General features: G+C 44.3%; 1 protein-coding gene across 1 annotated transcript in view; it reads left to right on the top strand.

The window, feature by feature from the left end:
* The window catches only part of LOC147422291 (uncharacterized), a 33,561-nt gene extending 17,028 nt beyond the window's left edge, over positions 1-16,533 (top strand). Inside the window, exons 2-3 of the transcript XR_015186810.1 lie at positions 16,245-16,306; positions 16,458-16,533. The gene's annotated coding sequence lies outside the window, so the exon portion shown is untranslated. The remainder of the gene's footprint in view (positions 1-16,244; positions 16,307-16,457) is intronic.
* Positions 16,534-22,769: the final 6,236 nt, after the last annotated feature.

Genomic DNA, 22,769 nt, shown 5'->3' with positions numbered 1-22,769 from the left:
ATCTCTCCACACCTTTCAAGGTGGTAGCAACGCCGCGGTGACCCATAAATGGTGGACAGTGGCATTCGGTTAAACCTTTTCCCTCAATGGCTGTGTAACGTACAACATTGTTTTCTTCATCAAGTAGCCATCCCGAATGGAATATCCTGCTACTACCTCTCCATTCCGTATCTAAGTGAAAATATATGCAAAATTTGTATCTGTGGCATACCGATCGACCATATCCTCGAAGCTTCTATGTTGTATCGTGGAAATAGCCAGAACCAATGGCTTCCAGGACAAAGCATCTGCCACCAAATTCTTGTGTCTCTGCACATGGACAATCTAGAAGTGAAACTGTGACAAGATGTTTGCCCACTGCGTGTTGCTAAATTGGCTTTATCTGACAGAAAAATAATTATTGGATTTATAAGTGAGAGGGTTTTCTTGCTTGGTTACACCAAGGAAAAGTAATTCTAAATGAATTATTGGAATTTTAAGTGAGAGGGTTTTTCTCACTGGAGACATCCGAGTATAGAGTATTCCTAGTGCGTCATTCAAAGTAATGACGGGAGCACTCAAAAGGGGAAATATCTGTAAGGCCACCAGGAACGAGTACTTCTGATGCGTCACATCGGATGGGTGATAGGGAGCATCGGGAAGAAGTATCCGACCATCCGAGAACGGACATCTCTGATGCGTCATAGGATGGGTGACATAGAGCATCGAGAAGGAGATTGTACCGTAAGTCGGTAGGAAAGGACTAGGTGATGGGTATTCCTGATGCGTCACAAGGTGGGTGACGGGTGCATCGGAAAGGGGATATCCATAGTCGAGAGGAAATTCCGAACTGTGTTGGAATTGTACACAAGGAAAAGCAAGCACTTGAATGAAGATGGGTTCAAAGGAAACTTTGAGGAAAAACAGATGCTTTTTGAGAAGGCGGGATTGCCTTTCGAGAAGCAGATGCTTTCCCGCAAGGAAGTCTATGTCTGCATTGCAACTGTGCATGTGATTGCATCCAGGGACGCCTGAAGTGCTGTGAAAGCATTGTTTTTAACTTATAAGGTTTTATTGAGTTTTTGGACAGATTCATACTATTTTTAGAATACGCCGGCTGACCACTTGATGAGTGGGCAGCCATTTGATAAATAAGGCAACAGATCAGCCAACGTTTTCTCTCTCTCTCTCTCTCTCTCTCTCTCTTTTTTTGGCAGAACAACGCAAAAAAAGAAAAAAAAAACGGCCGCTATCTCTACGTGAGCAGCTATTGTGCCGTGGCCAGGAGCTATAAAAGCATCATATGCCCTCACTCAGAGGTTTTTGCAAAAAGATGCTGCTGTAGAGTTCACCCGCAAAGAAGACGTTTGCCGGTGATGCCCATGGCTGCCCCAAGTGTACCCGATGTCGCCAAGAGAGTGCGCGAGTTCCCTCGCGAAGAAGTGCCTACGGAGCGTGTTTCCATCGCGACAAGCTGCTGTTTTTCTCTGTTTTCAGCCCATAAACGTCGTAGACGGGACTGATGTACGAGAAGGAACCCGAGGACACACCTCTTTTGTGTGTAGGATTGGAAGAGAGGATTTTCTATGTAGAGATCTCTTCCGAGGAATTGATTTTCGAGAACCGAGTTGCGTTCCGAGCGTCGAGACTTTGAAGGTAACGATTTTCATGTTATGATCTCTGAGTATTTGATTGCAGGTGTACTTCCTCTTCGTGAGGGAGTAGGAGCAGAGGAAGGCACGAGCCTCTGCAAGAGAAAAGCGCTTTGAGGAACTAGAGCCAGATCAGCCCAAGGGTTTTGTACCCGAGTTTGGGAAGTAGATCCACGGATCGGAGAGAGGTAGTCTCTCAAGTTGTGATCCGGAAGTTGGGATTCCCAAGTAAGGACTTCGTGTCTGGGAAAGCAGAGTTGTTCTACGGGAAGAGGACTTTGGAAAGAGAGTTGGAAAAGAGAGTTGCAAGGATGTCATGCCACGAGTCTGGAAAGTGAGATCAAGAGGCGAGAACCTTGGTTCTCAAGGATTTGGAATAAGGAACGGAAGTTTCTTGGAATAGGGTTTTGCCCTAGGAATCGGAAGCTGAGGCTTCCGGGAACCATAAAGTCTTATTCTAGAACGAACGTGGTAATACGTTCGGTTCAAGTGCTCGTATAGACTTCTCCTCAGTAATAAAGATACTATTACGGGGGGGAACCATGTAACAGACGTGGACACTCCAAGTCAAGAATCAACCGCGACAGCACTAAATAACCACTTCAAAACAATTCACAGATCACAATAGATTTGTACTGGCCCGGCGGAGTTCCGTGCCTAGAGATATTGGCCCCAAAGACTGGCGCCCCTTTCGGTATTTCTTTTTGTATTAATCAATCATCTAAGTACAAGAGAGCGGTTAGGGTTTCACTCTCAGACTCTGCGTCCAGATGCCCTGAGAAGTGAGGCCCTCACCACTAATTTAAAGATTACAAGGGATGCCCAAAAGCAGAGCCCCAAAAGCTTTTAAAATAAAAAGCATCAGTTCTCTCTCTCTCTCTTAGAGAGTCTTTTCTCTTTTTTATAAAAAAAAGCAAAATTCGCGTCGCTCATCATTTTTCGAATTTTTTTTTTCCAGCCTCCGCGATTTCCGAAAATTAGGGTTTCTGGTAGAAATTAGGGTTTTTGCTGTCCGCCACGTCATCACTTTGTGACATACCCCCCTCTTGAAAGCATTGTAATCGATCGCGATTACGCCTGCAAAACTGACAAAAGCCATAAACCGTCTTAGCAGACACTGACTGTTAGTACCTACGTACTAGGAACACACATCTAGCACATGTACAAAATCGACAGTCACATCACACGACATCACAGGACATCACCAGACATCACAGGAAATCACATGACATTCAACATTCATTCGGATCTTAGACCATGATTTATCGGCAATGTAGCTAGCAATCACATCTAGGTCCAATCGGAACTTCATCGATGTCCGATTGACTAACCCCTATTGCAACCATGTCTATTCGAGATCAATCAGACCAAAATGCTGCAGTCATTTTGTCTATCAGTTCCTACACTCACAAGAAGTCAAGAACAAATCAGTATCATTATCAGGAATTCCATTTCATAAAGTCATCCAGCAGAATACTGTCAGCTCTCAGTATCCTTGAAGCTCAAAGAGACATCAGTGACTTTAGTATCAAAATCGAGGCATCTGTTGACAAAGGAGTGGAGTAACTCTCCTCTTGTGCATCCCACTGCACCAGATCTCCGGCCAAGCTGAATTCTGGGTTCGGTTTGGAGTAGGCTATGCTAAACCAAAGCATCGAGGTAGAGTTTCACAATCCGAGGAGTATCTGCTAGGTCCTCCTCCTCCATCCACTTCGCATCAAATGCAGGAAAGTTCTTGAATTTAACCAAGAACCGCCTTCGGACTTTACCTTTCTTCGTATCCGTATGTGCCAAAATCTGTTCAAGAACAAGGGTCTCCTTGTTTTCTTCCACTGCGGGTTGCTTATCAAGCTCCCCATCATCAGGCACATCACCCTTAACAGAGTTCAAGAGACTCACATGCAATGCATTGTGAATCCTCCAAGTATCTGGCAGTTTCAATCGGAAGGAGACATCATTTATCTTTTCAGTAATCTGGAAAGGTCCGTAGTATCACATACTAAGCTTTGGAAAAAGCCTCTCCTTTTCCTTTTTCTTTCTTAGGCGTGCCTTCTCAAAAGTAAGAGCACCCAATCATCCTCCTTCAGTTTCAAGTCGCGACGATGGCGATCCGTTGCCTTTTTCTGTCGTTCTTGAGACTTCTGCAAAGTCTCGCGAACCTTGGCAAAAGCCGTATCCAAATCTCGCGATATTCATCCGCTTCCAATATCTAATCTTTTGTGCTCAGGAAGGATGGAACCTTTGACGCACTCTCAACAATCTCACATGGAGTCTTCCCCGTTGAAGAGTGTATCGTGTTACTGTAGGCAAATTCCACCAAAGATAGGTTCTTTTCCCATTGAGTCTTCTGATCCGAGATACAAGACTTCAATAAATCTAAAATCACTACATTGGCAATCTCAAATTGCGCGTCAGTCTGCAAGTGGAACGATGACGAGAACTGCAACCGCGTGCCAATGTTCTCCCAAATTGCCTTCCAAAACAAACTCATAAATCTGGGGCCTCTGTCGGAGACAATCGTCTCAGACTGCCATGTAATCGGAAAATCATCGTGATCATTCTGTGTTCTCGGGAGATCAAAAATGAAATCCATTTCAATACTTTTCGAGGGGCGGGTGGGTATGGGTAAAGGCTTTAACAATCCCTGTGCCTTATACTTGTCAAAATTGACCTACTGGCATACTAAGCAACTGCGCACAAACTCTTCCAGATCCTTTTTGAGTCTCGGCCAAAAAAAGTATCTCTCTACCCCCTTCATGGTGATAGCAATGCCGCGGTGACTCGTAAAAGGTGGACAGTGGCATTCAATCATAACCTTTTCCCTCAACGGTTGTGTAACGCACAACATAGTCTTCCTCATCAAGTAGCCTTCCCGAAGGAAGTATCGAGCTACTGTCTCCCCATCTCGTATCCTTGTGAAAAATATCTGCAAAATTTGTATCTGTGGCATACTGATCGACCATATCCTCGAAGCTCCTATGATGTATCGCAGAAATAGCCAGAACCAACGGTTTCCGAGACAAAGCATCTGCCACCACATTCTTCTGTCCTTGCACATGGACAATCTGGAAGTGAAACTGTGACAAGATGTTCTCCCACCGCATCTGCTTTTCCGAAAGCTGCTTCTGTGACAAGAAGTAGTGCAAACTCTGATGGTCTGTAAAGACAGTAAAATCCGCTCCAAGTAGGTAGTGCCGCCACTGAGGAAGAGCATGGATCACTGCCGAAAGCTCTTTCTCATATATCTGTGCTGTCATCTCCGGCCTAGAGAACAAACGGCTCTCGTAAGCTATGACATGGCCTTCTTGCATCAAGACCGCACCCAGACTACGACCACAAGCATCACAATATACTTCAAATGACTTCTGCAAGTCCGGCAAAGTCAAAATAGGTCCCGTAGTCAAATTCTCTTTCAATGTCCGAAAGGCAGTCACCTCTGTGGGTCCCCATGAAAAAGGTACTCCTTTCTGTGTCAAGGTATGCAAAGGGGAAGCAACCGCTGCAAACTTCCGTATGAACCGCCTGTAGTACGAACACAGTCCCAAGAAGCTTCTAACTTCATGGACATTCCTCAAATCGGGCCAATCACGGATAGTCTCTATCTTGGCCGGGTCAATTTGCACTCCTGCTGCTCTGCTGACACAATGTGTCCCAAAAAGTGTATCTCTGGTAGGGAAAATTCACTTTTCTTTGCATTAATCACTAACGTGTGATCTCGTAATGCCTCAAAGACTTGAAGCAGATGATCTTTGTGTTCTGCCTCATTCTTGGAGAAAACAATGATGTCCTCAAAGAAAGTGCCAACAAATAGCTTGTACTCTCGAAAAATCCTGTCCATCATCCGGTTAAATGTCGCAGGAGCATTGGTTAAGCCAAAAGGCATCACCAAAAGCTCAAATAACCCAAAAGTCGTCCGAAAAGCTGTCTTGTAGACATCTCCTGGCGCTATCCTGATCTGATGATATCCACTCTTCAAGTCAATCCTGCTAAAGCACGAGGATCCCTGTAACCTGTCAAGTATATCATCGATCATAGGAATCGGAAATCTGTTCTTGATGGTGATTTTGTTGAGAGCGCAATAATCGATGCACATTCTCCAAGATCCGTCTTTCTTCAAAACCAGCAACACTGGAGAGCAATATGGTGAAGTACTAGGCTGGACAAGACCCTTTTCCAAGAGGTCTTTCATTGGGTTTATAATCTTTTCATTCTGTACTCGGCTCACACGATTCGGTGGCCGATTCGGTGGCTTGCTTCCAGGTATCAGATCAATGGTTTGATCTTCAGGCCCTCTGAAAAGAAATCGGCATGAGTGTGGAGAAAAATCTTGGCGTTCTTTTGATAAGGTCAAAACATATTCAACCTTTATCCACCGTTCAGTTCTCTCCCAAAAGAATGAGTAAGAAACCGAAGTTCATAAAGTACAATCTCTAAGCCCTTCATTTATCAAAGTCGCTTTCTTGGCCCCGTAGTCAACCACGGCGTAGTTCTTGTGGTACCAAGGGATCCTGAGTAGAACGTCACTCGCGTGCCTTGAACACCCCTATCATTGCAAACAAAGTTTGCCAATGCTCGGTGTAATGGCAACATCCAATGGCAACATCCCATCTGGGTGCCAGTCGAACTACCTCCGCCTGTGGTGTCAGTCTGTCGGGCGTAATTTCCAAATCGAGCCGCCATTCCAAGTGAAAAGAATTTGGCCTTGGCTCCTTCAAAAGAGCTTCCTGATCCTTCACTTTGCCCCAAAAAGCGACAAAGTTTGTACCTTCATTCATTTGATTCGGTGCAAGTCCCACGCCATGTGGTACCAGTTCTGCTTTTCTATCTGCCTTTTCTGCCACGTTCCTCAGCTGCTCTCGAACTCTCAGGCCTGTCGTCGTCTTTATCATTCTGTTCTTTCTATGCCTTTTTAGGACACTTCGCAGAGATATGTCCTTGTTCCCCGCATCCAAAGCACTTCCCCTCTCTGATGAAGCGAGCTCTCTCCTCAGGAGTAAGCTTGGGTCGTGCATCCTTTTTCTCTGGGTTGCTCTTTTTCTTTCTACTTTCATTCCCAAAAGTTTGTTCGGCTCGTTGTGTCATGGCCTTATCTGTGGGGTAGGTCAAACTGCCAGAGTGAATGGCAAAGCCCCGCTTCGCATGACTCATCAACTCTTGAATAGAAGCTGACTTCTGTTCCAAGTAGTGATCTCGGATCTCTGTAGGTAGACCCAAGGTAAACCGCTCAATCTGTTCTCTGAATAAAAGCTTCTTGAATGAAGAGGCGGGTAGAAAAGAGCTCCAGAATCTTTCACATTAAGCATTGATTGTATCTTTCTTGGTCATCCGAAGATGGTTCCAAGCAGCTCGTATATCTCATTCATATTCTTGCACCAACCAAGAAGAAATAAAAAGCTTCTTAAATTTCAGCCATTTAACTGGCGCAGTCTTGTTTAAAAGAAGCGTGGACCACCAAGTACGAGCATTCCTCTTAAAGTAAGAGGCAGCTCTCCGAATCTTGGAGTGCTCTGAATAGCGTCCTCCCGCAAAAGCGATGTCAAACTCCTGTATAAAGGACAAAGCCTTCGAAACATCTAAGTATCCTGAAAAAGTATCAAACTTGATCGAGTGGCCACCTTCCTTAAACACTCGGACTTTCTTGCTTTTATCTTCGAGAAAGTCATACTGGTTGGCTTTGTAAAGATTCTTCTTGTTCGCATAAAAGTTCCCATTGTCAGAGTCTGAAGTGTCCGTAGACGAGTCCTCTGTAGAAGTGTCACTCACTGGGCGAGACTTAGACTTCCTTGCCTTTTTCTTGCCCTTTCCGAAGTGTTGTTTGTTGCTTCGCTTTTTGCTTTTCCTGTCTTCTTCGCTCGAGTCTGAAGAGCTAGAAGAACTGTCAGAAGAAGAAGAAGAAGAAGAAGAAGAAGAACTGGGCAGGTCTTCAAACTTGACGCGCTTCTTCAATTTCTTTGCCTTGTCAAATGTCGATCGACGACCCAAATATCCCGGGAAGTCAGTGCCTTTCTTCTGCTTTTTGCCGTGCTTTTTGCCTTTCTTTTGCACGTCGAAAGGCTGAGCAATCCGTGCATCAACCACGTTCTCAAGTTCCTTCTCCGTATATTTTCTTGGAGGCAGAAGGTTTCTTGAGAGCTGGTTTCGGGAGTGGTGTTGTGGTTCTCTGCCACTCCGTCTGTACCTCTTCCAAAGAGGTCTGGTTCATATATTTTGCCATCTTTGGGTCCTTGGCAAAATTGAGCATCATCTTTGTTGCATCGCCGATCAACTGGCGATGCTCCATCTCTCGCCGCTCCGCCTGAGTAGGCCAAGGTGGGCCATACTCTTTGCCGGAATCTTCGTTGTGATCCCTACCTGCATCTCCAGATGCAGAGGGAGTCGACTGATCCTTGCATGAAGCCATAGGTGCTGCGGAAAAAAAAATGGGGATCGGATTTCCCGTAGAAGAGAAATCGGCCGTGCTCTGATACCACTGTAACAGACTTGGACACTCCAAGTCAAGAATCAACCGCGAGAGCACCAAATAACCACTTCAAAACAATTCACAGATCACAATAGATTTGCACTGGCCCGGCGGAGTTCCGTGCCTAGAGATATTGGCCCCAAAGACTGGCGCCCCTTTCGATATTTCTTTTTGTATTAATCAATCATCAAAGTACAAGAGAGCGGTTAGGGTTTCACTCTCATACTCTGCGTCCAGATGCCCTGAGAAGTGAGGCCCTCACCACTAATTTAAAGATTACAAGGGATGCCCAAAAGCAGAGCCCAAAAGCTTTTAAAATAAAAAGCATCAGTTCTCTCTCTCTTAGAGAGTCTTTTCTCTTTTTTATAAAAAAAAGCAAAATTCGCGTCGCTCATCATTTTCAAATTTTTTTCTTTTTCAGCCTCCGCGATTTCCGAAAATTAGGGTTTTTGGCAGAAATTAGGGTTTGCAGGAATTTTAGATTTTTTGGCAGAAATTAGGGTTCTCGTTGTCCGCCACGTCATCACTTTGTGACCAACCAACCCATCTTCTGGTCCCCAGTACTGTGTCGATCTTCTCCACTCTCTCTCTCTCTCTCTCTCTCTCTATCTATCTATCTATTTCTCTCTATATCCTCTGGCCTATTTATCCGACATATTGTTATGCGCTCTCGTTTGTGACACCGCATCTGCTTTTCCGATAGCTGCTTCTGTGACAAGAAGTAGCGTAAACTCTGATGATTCGCTTCAAGTAGGTATGTTGCCATTGAGTAAGAGCATGGATAACCGCCAAGAGCTCTCTCACATAAATCTGTGCTGCCAATTCCGGCCTTGAAAACAATCGGCTCTCGTAGGCAATGACATGGCCTTCTTGCATTAAGACCACACGGAGACTACGACCACAAGCATCACAATATACTTCGAATGACTTCTGCAAATGTGGCAAAGTCAAAACTGGTCCTGTAGTCAATTTCTCTTTCAAGGTTTGAAAGGCAATCATCTTTGTGGGTCCCCACGAGAAAGGGATGCCTTATTGTGTCAAAATATGCAAAGGGGAAGCAATCTTTGCAAACTTTCTAATGAACCGCCGGTAGTAAGAACATAAGCCCAAGAAGCTCTAACTTCATGGACATTCTTCAAATTGGGCCAATCACGGATAGTCTCTATCTTGGCTAGGTCCATCTGCACTCCTGTTGCTGAGGTGATGTGTCCCAAAAAGTGTATCTCGGGTAGGAAAAATTCACTTCTCTTTGCATAAATCACCAACTTGTGATCTCGTAATGCGTGAAAGACCTAAAGCAGATATTCTCTATGTTTTGCCTCATCCTTGGAGAAAACAATAATATCGTCAAAGAAAGTGCCAACAAATAGTCTGTACTCTCGAAAAATCTTGTCCATCATTCGGTTAAATGCCGCTGGAGCATTGGTTAGGCCAAAAGGCATCACCAAAAACTCAAATAAACCAAAAGTCATCCGAAAATCTGTCTTGTAGACATCTGCCGGCGCGATTCGAGTATGATGATATCCGCTCTCGATCATGCTGAAACAAGAGGATCCCTGTAGTTGGTCTATAATATCATCGATCCTAGGAATCGGAAATCTGTTCTTGATGGTGATTTTGTTGAGAGCTCTATAGTCAATGCACATTCTCCAAGATCCGTCTTTCTCAAAACCAACAACATCGGAGAGCAGTAAGGTGAAGTACTCGGCTGGATAAGACCCTTTTCCAAGAGGTCTTTCACTTGGTTCATAATCTCTTCATTTTGGGCTCGCCTCACATGGTAAGGTGGCCGGTTCAGTGGTGTGCTTCCAAGTATCAAATCAATGGTATGATCCTTGGGACGAGCTGGTGGCAACTCGCCTTGCAGGCCCTCAGAAAAGCAATTGGCATGAGTGTGGAGAAAATTTGGCGTTCTTTTTCTAGGTCAAAACATATTCGACCTTCAATCATCATTCAGTTCTCTCCAGAAAATCAAGGAAAGAAGCTGAATTTCATCGAGTACAGAACTACCTCAGCCTGTCGGGCATAATCCCAAATCGAGCCGCCAATTCAAGTGAAAAGAAGTTTGGCCTTGGCTCCTATATCAAAGAAAATGAGGGCTTCCTGTTCTTTCACTTTGCCCTAGGTGCGGCAAAGTTTGTACTTTTGTTCATCTGATTCGGTTCGAGCCCCACGCAATGAGGTACCAGTTCTGTTTTCAACTGCCTTTTCTGCCACATTCCTCTATTGCTCTAGAACTCTCTGGCTATCTTGCGGAGATGTGCCCATGTTCCCTGCATCCAAAACATTTCCCTTCTTTGAGATAGATAACCCTTTCTCTAAGAGTCTGTCGGGGACGTGTATCTTTCTTTTCTTTGTTCTGGGAACTTTCTCTTTCTACTTTCATTGTGAAAGGTTTGTTGGGTTCTCTGAGTCAAGATCTCATCCATGGGGTAAGTCAAAGTTCTCCACTGTATCGCAAAAACCCCGTTTCACATGATCCATCAATCTATTCCTTAAACAAGACCTTCGTAAATGAAGAGGTTGGTAGAAAAGAGTTCCAAAATCTCTCGCAATAAGTGTCCAAAGAATCTCCCTTGGTCATCGAAGATGATTCCAAGCAATTCGTATCTCTCTTTCGTACTCAGCTAAGAGGAAATAAAAAGCCTTTCAACCATTAAACTGGAGCTTCCTTTCTCAGTAGAAGAGTAAACCACCATGTTCGAGCATCTCGGAAAGGATTCAAATTGAGCGTCCACCTTCTTTAAATTCTTTTACTTTCTTGCTTTTATCTTCGAGGAAGTCATATTGGTTGGCTTTATAAAAATGTTTCTTCTTTGCATAAAACATGTGATCGTCGGAGTCCGAAGCATCTAAGGATGAGTCCTCGGTAGAACTGTCAGAGATTGGGCGAAATCTAGGCTTTTTTGCCTTTTTCTTGCCCTTTTCGAGGCTTTGCCTTTTTTGCTTCGCTTGTCCATGTCTTTCAACGAGTATAGGTTTTGCTTTTCTGCACTCTTCTGTCCTTTTGACTTTACTCCCTACCTGAGAGGAGAAGCAATGGCCACACACCGTCTCGAGTAAATCTTATCAATCTGGTAATTCTTCAGGTGTATTACCAATCTCGGGTCCTTGGAGTCCTTAATCAATCTGTTCACATATATGTCTATCTGCAGTTGACGTTTGTATTCCTTTTCTGGCAAACTTGTCCGAATTTTTTTTTTGTCCTAATCTTCATTCTTTTCTTCAATACCCGCGCTGGATTGTCAACTTTTCTTTGCCTTCCCACTGAGAGGTGTCATCTCTGTCAGATTCTTCACCAGAACCCATGTGTAATCTGGGATTTTTAATGGCTTATGCCCTGTAAGACAGAGCGCCGAAGACGGGAGCGCGCCCGATACGCAATGTATGAAGGGTGGTTGTGTCTAATAAGTCCGGGGTCAGGACATGAAGATTCTTTCCCAAAAGCTGTGTGCGTTGTAAAAAGGATCGGATCCTCGGTAGAAGAAGAATCTTTCTGCGCTTTGATACCACTGTAACAAACTTGGACACTCCAAGTCAAGATTCTACTGCAACACAGCAGAGATTTACCGTTCAGCGGAGTTCCGTGCCTAGAGATATTGGCCCCAAAGACTTGCGCCCCTTTCGGTATTTCTTTTTGTATTAATCTGTGTTCAAAGTACAAGAGAGTGGGAGGGTTCTCACTCTCAAACTTTGCGTCCAGATGCTTTGAGGAGTGGGAGCCCTGCCCATCTATTTATTGATTACAAGGGATGCCAAAAGCAGAGCCCCAAAAGCTGCCAATTCAAAAGCCCTTAAAATAAAGCAATTCATCCCAAAAGTTGTAAGTAAATTCAGCTAGCGTAAATCCAGGGTACGCAATGCCACGTCAGCAGCAGACATCTTAAAAAGCGGATTTCCGTACAATCTGCCATATAGCCTACAAGCGTATTTTGCGGCGCAAATTCAGGAAATGCCGTCAGCCTGTGGGTGCTCTTTGCGGGCCTGTACCCTGCTACCAGCCATTGAGAGTGTGTTCGGGCATGCCATGCCACCAAATTGTGACAGTAAGAGGATCGTATTTCCCGAAAGAAGAGAAATCGACCGTGCTCTGATACCACTGTCACAATTTTGGCCACCCTAGGAGAAGAATCTGGCTCGACACGTGAGAGAATCACTTAAAATACTTCACAACTTTAAAATCACAGTTCAATTTGGTCAACATGGCCCGTGCCCAGAGAGATTGGCCCCAAAGACTGGCGCCCCTTTTGGTATTTCTTTTATATTAATGCTTGAGCAAAGTATAACTCCCGAGGGGTTCTTTGCTCTCAGACTCTGCGTCCAGATGCCTTGAAGAGTGAGGCCCCTTGGGCCTATTTATTTATTCTTACAAGGGATGCCCCAAAAGCAGAGCCCCAAAAGCTTTTAAACTCAAAAGCAAATAGTCCCAAAAGCAACCGGTCAAAAATCTGTCCCAAAACACAGCCATCACAATTTACTAAAATCCGTACAGTTGGCCACGTTAGCACGTTGTCAGCTCAAATCACGAAATCCGTACTGTTTGCCACGTCAGCCTGCCAGTGCAGATTTCGGAAATCCGTATTGTCCATTGTCCATACAGTTTCTGCCATGTCATCTTGCTGTCCGTATAGCCTGCTGCCACGTCATGATTTTGTGGCACTGCAGGTCGGCTAGGGTTGGGTTTGGGAACCCAACTTGCCAGGTGTTCAGTGGCTTGACACGTCAGCAGTTTGTGACATACAACCACAAATATGCTTATGTGGTGTTAAACCTTACGAAAACTGTCACAGACTACTGACGCGTCAACCAATGAAGAGGAAGGGGTTTAGGACTCTCCGATCCTAACCCTAGCCAACCTGTAGATCCCGGCAGAGGGGCCTAAACCCTAACAAAGAGAAGTAGAAGAAGTTCCTACCAACTTATTGAAGATGGTTGAGGAGCCTAAAAGATAAAGGGGGTAGGCATCTTGCAATACATTGACCGAGGGGCCTAAACCCTAAATAAAGCAGAGCCAACACACACACATGCGCATAGACCATTTGTGCAAAGGATGATGATTTGGCAGCTGGGACGGATCTGCCCTCCTTTTGTGGAGCCTCTTGTTAACGTGGCAGCGTTGTACGGACGGCCCCATGGGCGGCAGCTTTTGGACCAGATTCTTTTGGATTCAGTGCTTTTCATGTAATTAGTTTTGGTAGGTCAAGGGCCTTTGAATAAGTGTGTTGGACTCTCTCTCTCTCTCTCTCTCTCTCGGATTCTACCACTTGGAGAAACAGAGCAAAGTTTTAGAGTTTGTATCTTGTTCAAGCAAGTCTGGGAGATATTGCTTTGCACTTCATCAAGATGTCTTTGGGAATGCATTCCATGGCCCAGGTTGACCGTCCAACTTTGTTTAGTGAATGATAAGGCGGGTGACACTTGAAGTCATGGTCTTGGGGCGATATTTGCAAACATTGTTCTCATAGTAGCGGCAAAGCGCTTCATGAAGAGGGGGCGGCATTGTGTATACTAGAGTGTAGTATGTAGAGCTTGAAGGAGATGAGTACTGATTCAGAGAGGATGTAGATGGATAATGGATATAGGCTTATAGCTTGAAAGCTTTAGGAGTGATGAAGTGAGAGCTTGATGGAGACGAGCATTGAGAAGTGTTGGAGAGAGGGAGAGAGATGGATCGACATTGGAGAGACTAGAGGTTGAGAGTTGATGCTTGAGCAATTGCGTAGTTTGATAGAGGCATGAGCTTCAAGCCTTCAAGCTTGTATGTAGATAACTGAATGGTGAAGGAGAGGAATGGGCAAGCTTGAGAGAGAGAGAGAGAGAGAGAGAGAGAGAGAGAGAGAGAGAGAGAGAGAGATGAAATGAATTGAAATGTTATATTAAATTTAGTCTTCAAAAGGCCAAAGTGACCTATGAGACCAGAAAGTTACAATGCGGTGTATCTGATACAAAGTCAGATTAACAAAATAAATTAAACTAGGATAACAAAATATAAATACTGTGGGATCCTAAACTAAGCACTACAATGTGAAGACAATATGGGAGTAGAGATCCATCTTCATAGAGATCCATCTTCATCTGCACTCGGGACGTAGAAAGAGTATGGCTCAAATCCTTTGTTGTAGCCTCTTTCAAAACTGTGTAGCTCCTCTTCTCCATCGGGGTCGTCTAGATCTCCCTAGCTCCAATGCTCGGTCTATGAGAATGCCAGTAGTGTGGGTAGACCTCTCGACTGCTGGCTGCTCCTCTGTCTGTTCTTCTGGGTGTACAATATCTAGTGTAAAGAAATCTGTGATCTGTCTCTGGGGTTGTCTCTCTTGAGCTCTTCTCAGTAAAGTTTCTCTATGCCTGTGTAACTCAAGTAGATATTGCCCAAGACATCTTTGATCCTCATAACTCATGACCCTAGATAGAGGCCCAAAACCTTCTCTGAATCGACAATGAAAACGGCCTCGTATCTCATAGTACACTGTGCAATGACATATGTAATGTACTTCTGTCTCTGGCTCTAGATGGCATAAGCGGCATATCCTGCTATCTGCTGGTGTCCCTCTGATTCTGCCAGTCTCAATCTCGAGCTGATGTGAGGACGTGCGTATCTGGCCAATGGCACAATGTCCATATAGCTAGGTCGAATCACAAACCCATCCCCCGTGAGGTGGAGAAGATGCTCTCAATAGAAAGCCATCTTTGTGCCCAACTCCTGTAACGGCTCTATCCAAGTCGTCCTCGTGTCCAGCTGGATTAGATCCTGACGAATAAGTCTATTAATCTCTACCCGTGTCAGAGACCTCAAGGGTGCCTGTAGAGAGTATTGAAAAGGAGGCAACCTGTCCATGGTGAAACCATGTGTCTGAAACCATGATGCCATCTGTTCAAACCAGCATGATGTATCCCCATTAAGAGCTAATTGTGTGGAGGACTCTAGAGCCACCCTGGCATATCTGTCTCTAGATCCCATAGACTGTGTACAAAGGAGACCGATCTGGTAAGCGCCTCAATCTCCATAGGGGGGGCAGCTAATTCCGCTCGAATGATATCATGTGGTACGGAAGCCTTGGCTCTAATCAGCCGAGAGATCATAGATACCAGGGGCTTCTCCATACGCCTCCAACCATCCTGGCCTATAGAAGGTCCCCAAACCTGCACCCCATATAACATAGTAGAGGCAACCAAAGTATCAAAGAGCCATAACTTTGTCCTAGGTTCCTGGAACCGAACCTGCGAACACATCCTCTCCATTCCTCTCAGAGCCGCACCAGCTCTAGTTAGTCGTCTAGTCTCTGCTGCTCTTCTCAAAGAAAATCTCGGCCCAGTAAAGACTACCCCCAAGTAAGTGTGTGCATCTGTATACTCCACAATCTCCTGACCATACTTGGAGAGAGAGAGAGAGAGAGAGAGAGAGAGAGAGAGAGAGAGAGAGAGAAGCACAATTGCATGCTCTTATGCCTCTCACAAACCTCAAAGGAGGTAGGCCTAAAGCCTCACGTGCACCCTCAAAGGGCTCGAGAGAGCGTAAGAGGATGCTATGAGAGCATCCTATGCTACCAAGGAGGCCCAAAAAGGGAATCCTATGGGTGGCTGAAAACTGCCAACTGAAAAGCTGCACCAGTTAACGGTCAACAGGCTACAGGGAACGGCCAGAAACTGCCAGATGGGACAATGACGAGATAATCGGATGGGACGAAACCGTACGGAACGTATGGAACGTTCTGTACGTTGAACAAGAACAGCTCTGGGGCTCTTATACGTATTTCCCATAGAAAGTTGCCTGACCCAGCCCAAATAAACTATGTCAAATACATAAAAGGACTAACTTAATAAACAGGCTATAAATTGAGATGCATAACAGTTACAAGAGACCTATCTCCCTCTGTGTCTGGAGTACAGGGCTAGAATGTCCATTGGAACTCCAGTACCATCTGGGAAAAGTAACTATGGGTAGAAATAAAAGGTAGTAGGGCTCATGAACACTAGACTGCCTGTATCAAGTAGGTTTAGGTAATGCAGCCAAACATAACTAAGTTATGAGAATGGGCAGTGGGACATAAACTTCACCTGTGAATGTTTGTTAAATTCTGTTGTGATGGTTTACTATTGTGACTTTGATTAGACATTGAGGTTGTTAAATTAACCTTTGAAACTTTTTGTTTCAGGGATTGAAACTTGGGTCGTCATTTGTCGTCCACACGGTACTGCTGCTGGGTTGCATGTAAAGGTGACGTGCGGCTGTGTTTGCGGTCTGTTTACATGCCTTCTTTCATAGTAATTGATTTCATAGAAGGCTACTGGTGAACTTCGCAACGGGCAGTCTATGTAATGGTGATTGCTTTGCTGGCTCTGTACTCAACAGAGGACCTGTAATGCAGGGTCTCAAGAATAATGGAGGGCAAAAGAAAGCTTCAATGGTGGCGAGCTGTTTCATTTTAAGCCCTTTTACTGCTTCCATTGCCTTGCCATGATCACAAAGCATAAGATACGTTCTGCGTGCTTTGCTTGTAAAGTGCCATCTCATTCGACTCAAAGAATGGAGGTATAAATGTTTAGTGTGACTGCCATCAAAGGTATAAATGTTTAGTGTGACTGCCATCAAATGTAGGTTTAGAAAATGAGTGATCTAATCTATGATTAGCACCGACTTCCAATTAGGCTTGTGAATGCTGTCCTCATCATTGGAAGCGCACACGTGGATCCTGTACTGTGCTTTTTAACTGTTCATTTTCTTGGTATGTCAAGAGGTTCTTTATTGCATGTAGCGTTGTGGCACTCCCTTCCAGCAGAAAGGGAGTGTATGCCGAGGGAGTTTCAGAGCCGTGTGCCCTTCAAATTTTTAAAGGCATTTTCCCTTCCCCTCCCTTCTCTCTCTCTCTCTCTCTCTCTCTCTCTCTAGCCGGAGTGAAAGGCAGTGCCAGTGTTTGTCTCCAGGCGCCGTGTTCAACTTTGCATGTTTGTTATGGATTTGAGATTTACCTTAAAGTGCAAAGAAATTCTCACCTCTTATTAGGGCTGTTATTTCTTGCTGCATGCAGCAGTATTGAGTGCAAGGCAGTGGTGTATGATATAGATGTCATCGTTTTGTGTATGTTTTTATCTTAAGTGTGCAGTTTGAGTGTGTGTTTTGTTATGATAGAGCATACTCCTGTTGTTTTGTTGGATGAGTTCTTTGAATGCCTTTATGTCTATGGTTTTAAGAGGCACTAACTTATTGGCTAGATGCCATGGATGCACCTACTTGTGATAAGCACAACACTACCCTCTTTTCACATACCCGTTGCTCGTCATGCCTCATCACTATATCACACGGGCATGGTCAAATGGGATCAATGGTGGAGGAGGAAAAGACGACGCACGTCAATTATGGACCGTCAGCAATGAAGTTGCCTTGAATTTACCAATTTGCCCGAATTTACTAATCGGCCCACATTTACAATATGACATACTCGAATCGCCTATATTTCAATGTATGCATGAGGGCGTAGTGGTTGGTGCACATGGCTTGTGGTGGGGAGGTCGGGGGTTCGAGACATGGGGTGCGGATTGACCCGAATTTCCAAACTTGCCCGAATTTACTTTTCTTCCCGAATTTACCAAATGCCCATCCGACGGCCCAGATCACCTCAGCCGTCGATCCCATTTGAGCATGCCCGTGCGAGATAGTGTGGAGGCTTGTCTTGTCTCCCTCTTTCTTTCAAATTTTGTCTTAGTTTGTGTATTATATGGCGCAAGAAACACTAACTCCGGGAATTAAAAAAGTGAAGAAAAGGGACACTCCCCCCCTCCCCCCCCCCCCCCCCCCCCCCCCGGTTACCCCTAGTGCTTCCCTTCATAAACTCTCTCTCTCTCTCTCTCTCTCTCTGCCCCCCCCCCCCCCCCCCCCCCCCCCCCCCTCCCCGCCTTTTTTCGTTTCGTTCTGTTTCGCTAGGGCATAATTTTTTTCAGTAACTTTTCATACTCTTCAATTTTTGTGAGTTTTTGCCAAAATTCAAAATTTAGAATTTCAGCCAGCTGTCCAGAGAATTCAGACATTAACTTTTCAGACTCTTCCAAATTTTGTAAATTTCTGTGAAAATTCAGAATTTCTAATTTCAGCCAGCTGTCCAGAGAGCAGAATTTCAGCCAGTTTTAGAAATTCAGAAGGGTAGAGATTTTCAGATTTGCAATAAATTCGGATTGATTGAGAATGAAGCTGGCTGTGGCATAAGCATATGTATGCATGATCGCAATATAAATGTATATGTGGAAACATGTATTTGCATGGTACGGTCTCTTTCCCACCCTTTTCTCCTCTCTACCTCTCCCTCCCCTAGTGTGCTTCTCAAACTTGCAGAAGCTTGCCGATAAGGATGACCCGTTGGAGTACGCCATTCAAAAATGCAAAGAAGAAATGGGCGAGATCATCAACAAAATTATTCACAAACTCCTAGGCACAATAAAGGCATTCAAAGAGCGTGTGTCGACCTAGGAAAGCTAGATAACCACACTTGAAAGTTGTGTGATTGCCCAAGAAGCGGAGATTGCATTACTTGAGAAGGAGCTGGTAGAGGTGCAATCATGAAGCACACTTGAAGAGGGAGAGCTTCAACCCTCAGTAATTGAAGAACTCCACACGATTAACGTGCATGTGTGGGCCATCAAAGAGGGGAGGAACAACACAAAGAAATGACAACTTCTGGGGTGGATGCTATCACAAAGACCCAACAGAAAGTAGACGAGACCGAGAAATGGATCAAGGTTGCCAAGAAAGGGAAAGGCAAAGAAACAACGTCCACACCTATCATTATTAACTTGACACTAGAACAGGAGCAAAGAGGACGTGTGCGTGTCTTACATGTGAGAATTTGTGGCCTTCAAGACAAAGATAATGTGGAGAAGGAAGTAAAAGAACTTATGACTATGATGGGGTTTAATGACCCGACACATACAACAACTTGGAGAGTGGGCAATAAGACAAATGACAGCAATGGGGAAACCTCGAAAGAAAGGGGACTTATCCTTTGTTTCCCCTCCATGGAAGCAAAGGACTTTTTGAAGAAGAGACCAACTCTTAAGAAGACGGGCATCTTCATTAGAGATGACCTCTCACAAATTGGCCATATGTAGGAGGTAATGCCAAATATTAGAGCGGCAAGGGAAAAGGGAAAGGTTGCTTTTTATCGGGACGGAAGAGTGGTGATATTGGACTGACACTCCGTATGACGGTGCGAGACCTATCAGACCACACTCAAAGTTGCTACTTGGAACTGTAATGGGTCCCTACACCTTGACATGGGTGTCTTTCAGGATACTTTCATTGGGAGGGACATCATCTTCTACTCTAGCCCTTGGGCACTCTATGTGAGATGTCAGCGGATATAGATGGGAGAGCTTGTAGACAGGAGACTCGATCAAAGCACAGAGGACGAGGCTTGAGGGTAGTGGCAATTTTATTCAGGGAGTTGCAGCCATACATATAGCTCGCAGGGATGAGCATGCTAGGTACATGTGCAAATATCTCTACATTGCTACTTGCTACTTTCCTCTGAGTACATCAATACAAGCACCACCGAAAGGATAGTCCCCCTTTTCTATTTTGGATGATGATATATGGGAGTTCTTCGAGGATGGTGACATTATCATCCGGGGGGACTTCAATGCTAGGACTGCCCACCACCAGACAATATTTTATGATACTTCAGAGGAGATGTTGAGGGAGCTGGATACTACGGAGATGGGCCTATCTAGACTATCACAGGATATGGAACATACTGAGTATGTACGGTACTTGATAGACATGGGGACTGCACATGGCCTGGCCATCTTGACATTGCCTATAGAGATTTCCCATTGCGGGAGGTTTTACATGCTTTCCACATAGACATGGAGCTAGCACAATGGATTATGTCATGGCATAGCCGAGATTTATCTCTAGTATCCAGGACCTCATAGTTGGACCAGACTTGTTGGGGTGACAGTAGATCATGTCCTTGTATCAATGACCAAGTGTTTTCAGTTTAGTGTAGCACACATGCCACGAGCAACAACCTCTACTCGCTACACCTTTACGCGAGAGAAGGATTTTTTACATAGACGGGATATACCTATTAAGTAAACTACTCTAATATCTACTTAGCTACGTCCAATTTCCTAACAAATGGTATTAAAGCAAGGTTTGCTCGTAGTAGCTAAAGTATCTCAAGGAAAGGATTCTTTGAATTGAGTGGGAGTAATGGCGCAGGAAGGGATACTCAAGATTGAGAAGTTCAACGGCAAAAACTACCAACATTGGAAGATTAGATTGAAAACTATCTCTACCAGAAGGACCTTTATTTGCCACTAGGCGATCTTACAAAGAAACATGCAACAATGGCAGATGAAGCATGGATTGTCCTTGACCGAAAGGTATTAGGAACAATTCGGCTAAGCTTGGCGTCAACGATGGCTTTCAACGTTTCGGAGATGAAGACCAGGAGGACTTGATGAAGTCACTTGACGGCCTCTACGAGAAACCATCAGCATCCAATAAGGTATTTCTCATGAAGCGCTTGTTCAATCTAAAGATGATAGAGAATGGTGTAGTTGCAGAACACCTAAACGACTTTAACACCAACATGAGTTAACTTCGATCAGTGAAGGTCAATTTCGACGTGCGAGCCCTCCTTATACTACCGTCTCTATCGGATAGTTGGGACAGCCTTGTGATGGCCGTAAGTAACTCTGTCTCTGATACAAAAACCCTTAAGTTTGATGATGTTGTGGGTGTTCTCCTTAGCGAGGAATTGTGAAGGAGAAGCACATGTGAATCATCAAGTGTTGCACTGTCAATGGAAACAAGAGGAAGACCTAAGGAAAGGTTCAGAAACCAAAAGGGTGGTGATTGCTCAAGGCGAAGCAAGTCACGCACAAAGTTAGTTCTTAAATGTTGGAATTACGGCAAGAAGGACCACGCCAAGAAGGATTTCTGGTCCAAGAAGAAGAAGGAGTCGGAATCTCAAGACAACAAGAAAACATCAGAGGCCAATGTGGCAAGTAAAGTATTGCAAGACGCTCTAATTCTCTCATTAGACAATGTGTCTAATTCCTAGATAGTAGATTCCGGGGCTTCACTCCATGCTACAATGGACAAGCAGTATTTTCAAGATTACACCAAAATTAATTTTGGGTATGTATACCTAGGAGATAATGAAGCTTGTGAAATTATCGGCAAGCTACAGTTTGTGTTAAAACTACTAAGGGAAATGAATGGAAGCTTAAAGATGTTAGGCATGTTCCTTCTCTTCACAAAAAATTGATCTCTACAGGATAAGGGTCACAACATTGCATTCGGAAACAAATGCTGGAAGATCTCAAAAGCATCTTTGGTGGTTTCCAAAGCAAAAAAGGTTGGTACACTTTACTTGTGTACTGTCAGCACACAATCTTCAACTTGTGCAATAGCCATGGAAGTCGACAGTGCGGTGTGGCACTACCCGCTTGGGCATATGAGTGTCAAAGGAATGCAAATCCTTCAATCAAAGAAACTTCTACCGGGTTTGAAAGAAGTGGACTTAGAGTTGTGAAGATTATAATTACGATAAACAAAAGAGGGTAAAATTTCTAAAATCAGAAAATGAAAGAAAAATTAAAAAACTTGAGCTAGTTCATTTTGATGTTTGGGGTCCTGCAAGTACACCATCACTTGGTGGCTCATTGTATTATGTAACATTCATAGACAATACGACTAGGAAAACATGGGTTTATGTAATGAAGAATAAATCTGATGTGTTTTTCATATTTCAAAGGTGGAAAGCCTTTGTGGAGAATGAAACAGGTACCAAGATTAAATGCCTCAGATCCGACAATAAAGGCGAATATTGCAACCAAGCTTTTGAAAGCTTTTGTGCTAGCAATGGCATTCAGAGGCAGAGGACAATCCCAAGGACACCTCAACCAAATGGCATTTCCGAAAGGATGAACAAAACAATCATGGAGCGATCACAAAGCATGCGGCTACATGCAAGCCTACTGCTCAAGCTTTGGGCAGAAGCAGTAAGTATGTCTGTGTACTTAATCAACCGGTCACCCTTAACTGCATTGGATGGGGGAATTCCAGAAGAGGCATGGACATGTAAACCGGTGAATGATACATTTCTCAAAGTGTTTGGAGGCTTTCATAGATAGAAGCCTTAGGTCAAAGCTAGATTCAAAGCCCAAAAAGTGTTTCTTCATTGGCTATGGAGAAGCTAACTTTGGGTATCACCTATGGAATCCTGAAGATGGTAAAATCTTTAGAAGTAGGGATGCAATTTTCAATGAACAAAATATGTACAAAGATTACTTGGAAATAAAATAAACAGATGATGAATACATGGAGCTTGAGGACGGTGAAGACTCAAGGAGTGCAAACGGTGACAACATGCAACAACGTCAACCAAATGAGGAGCCTCAACCTATTATCCAAAGATCCACAAGAGCAAATGGACCTCTAGAAAGGTTTGTTCCTTCCTTCAACCATCTCTTGGTCTCAGATTCTGGAGAGCCGGAATCATATGAAGAAGCTATGCAACATGAAACCAAAGAAGAATGGATGAAGAGCATGCAAGTGGAGATGGACTCATTACATCGCGAGTTGCCTAAAGATAAGCGGGCACTGCAGAACAAATGGGTGTATAAGCTGAAGAAAGAAAAAGATGGAAAGAAAAGGTACAAGTCGAGGCTTGTGGTAA

This window comes from Adiantum capillus-veneris, chromosome 27, assembly GCF_014529385.1.
Source record: "Adiantum capillus-veneris isolate H3 chromosome 27, ASM1452938v2, whole genome shotgun sequence".
NCBI classification, from domain to species: domain Eukaryota; kingdom Viridiplantae; phylum Streptophyta; class Polypodiopsida; order Polypodiales; family Pteridaceae; genus Adiantum; species Adiantum capillus-veneris.
This window is presented reverse-complemented; position numbering and strand designations above follow the sequence as displayed.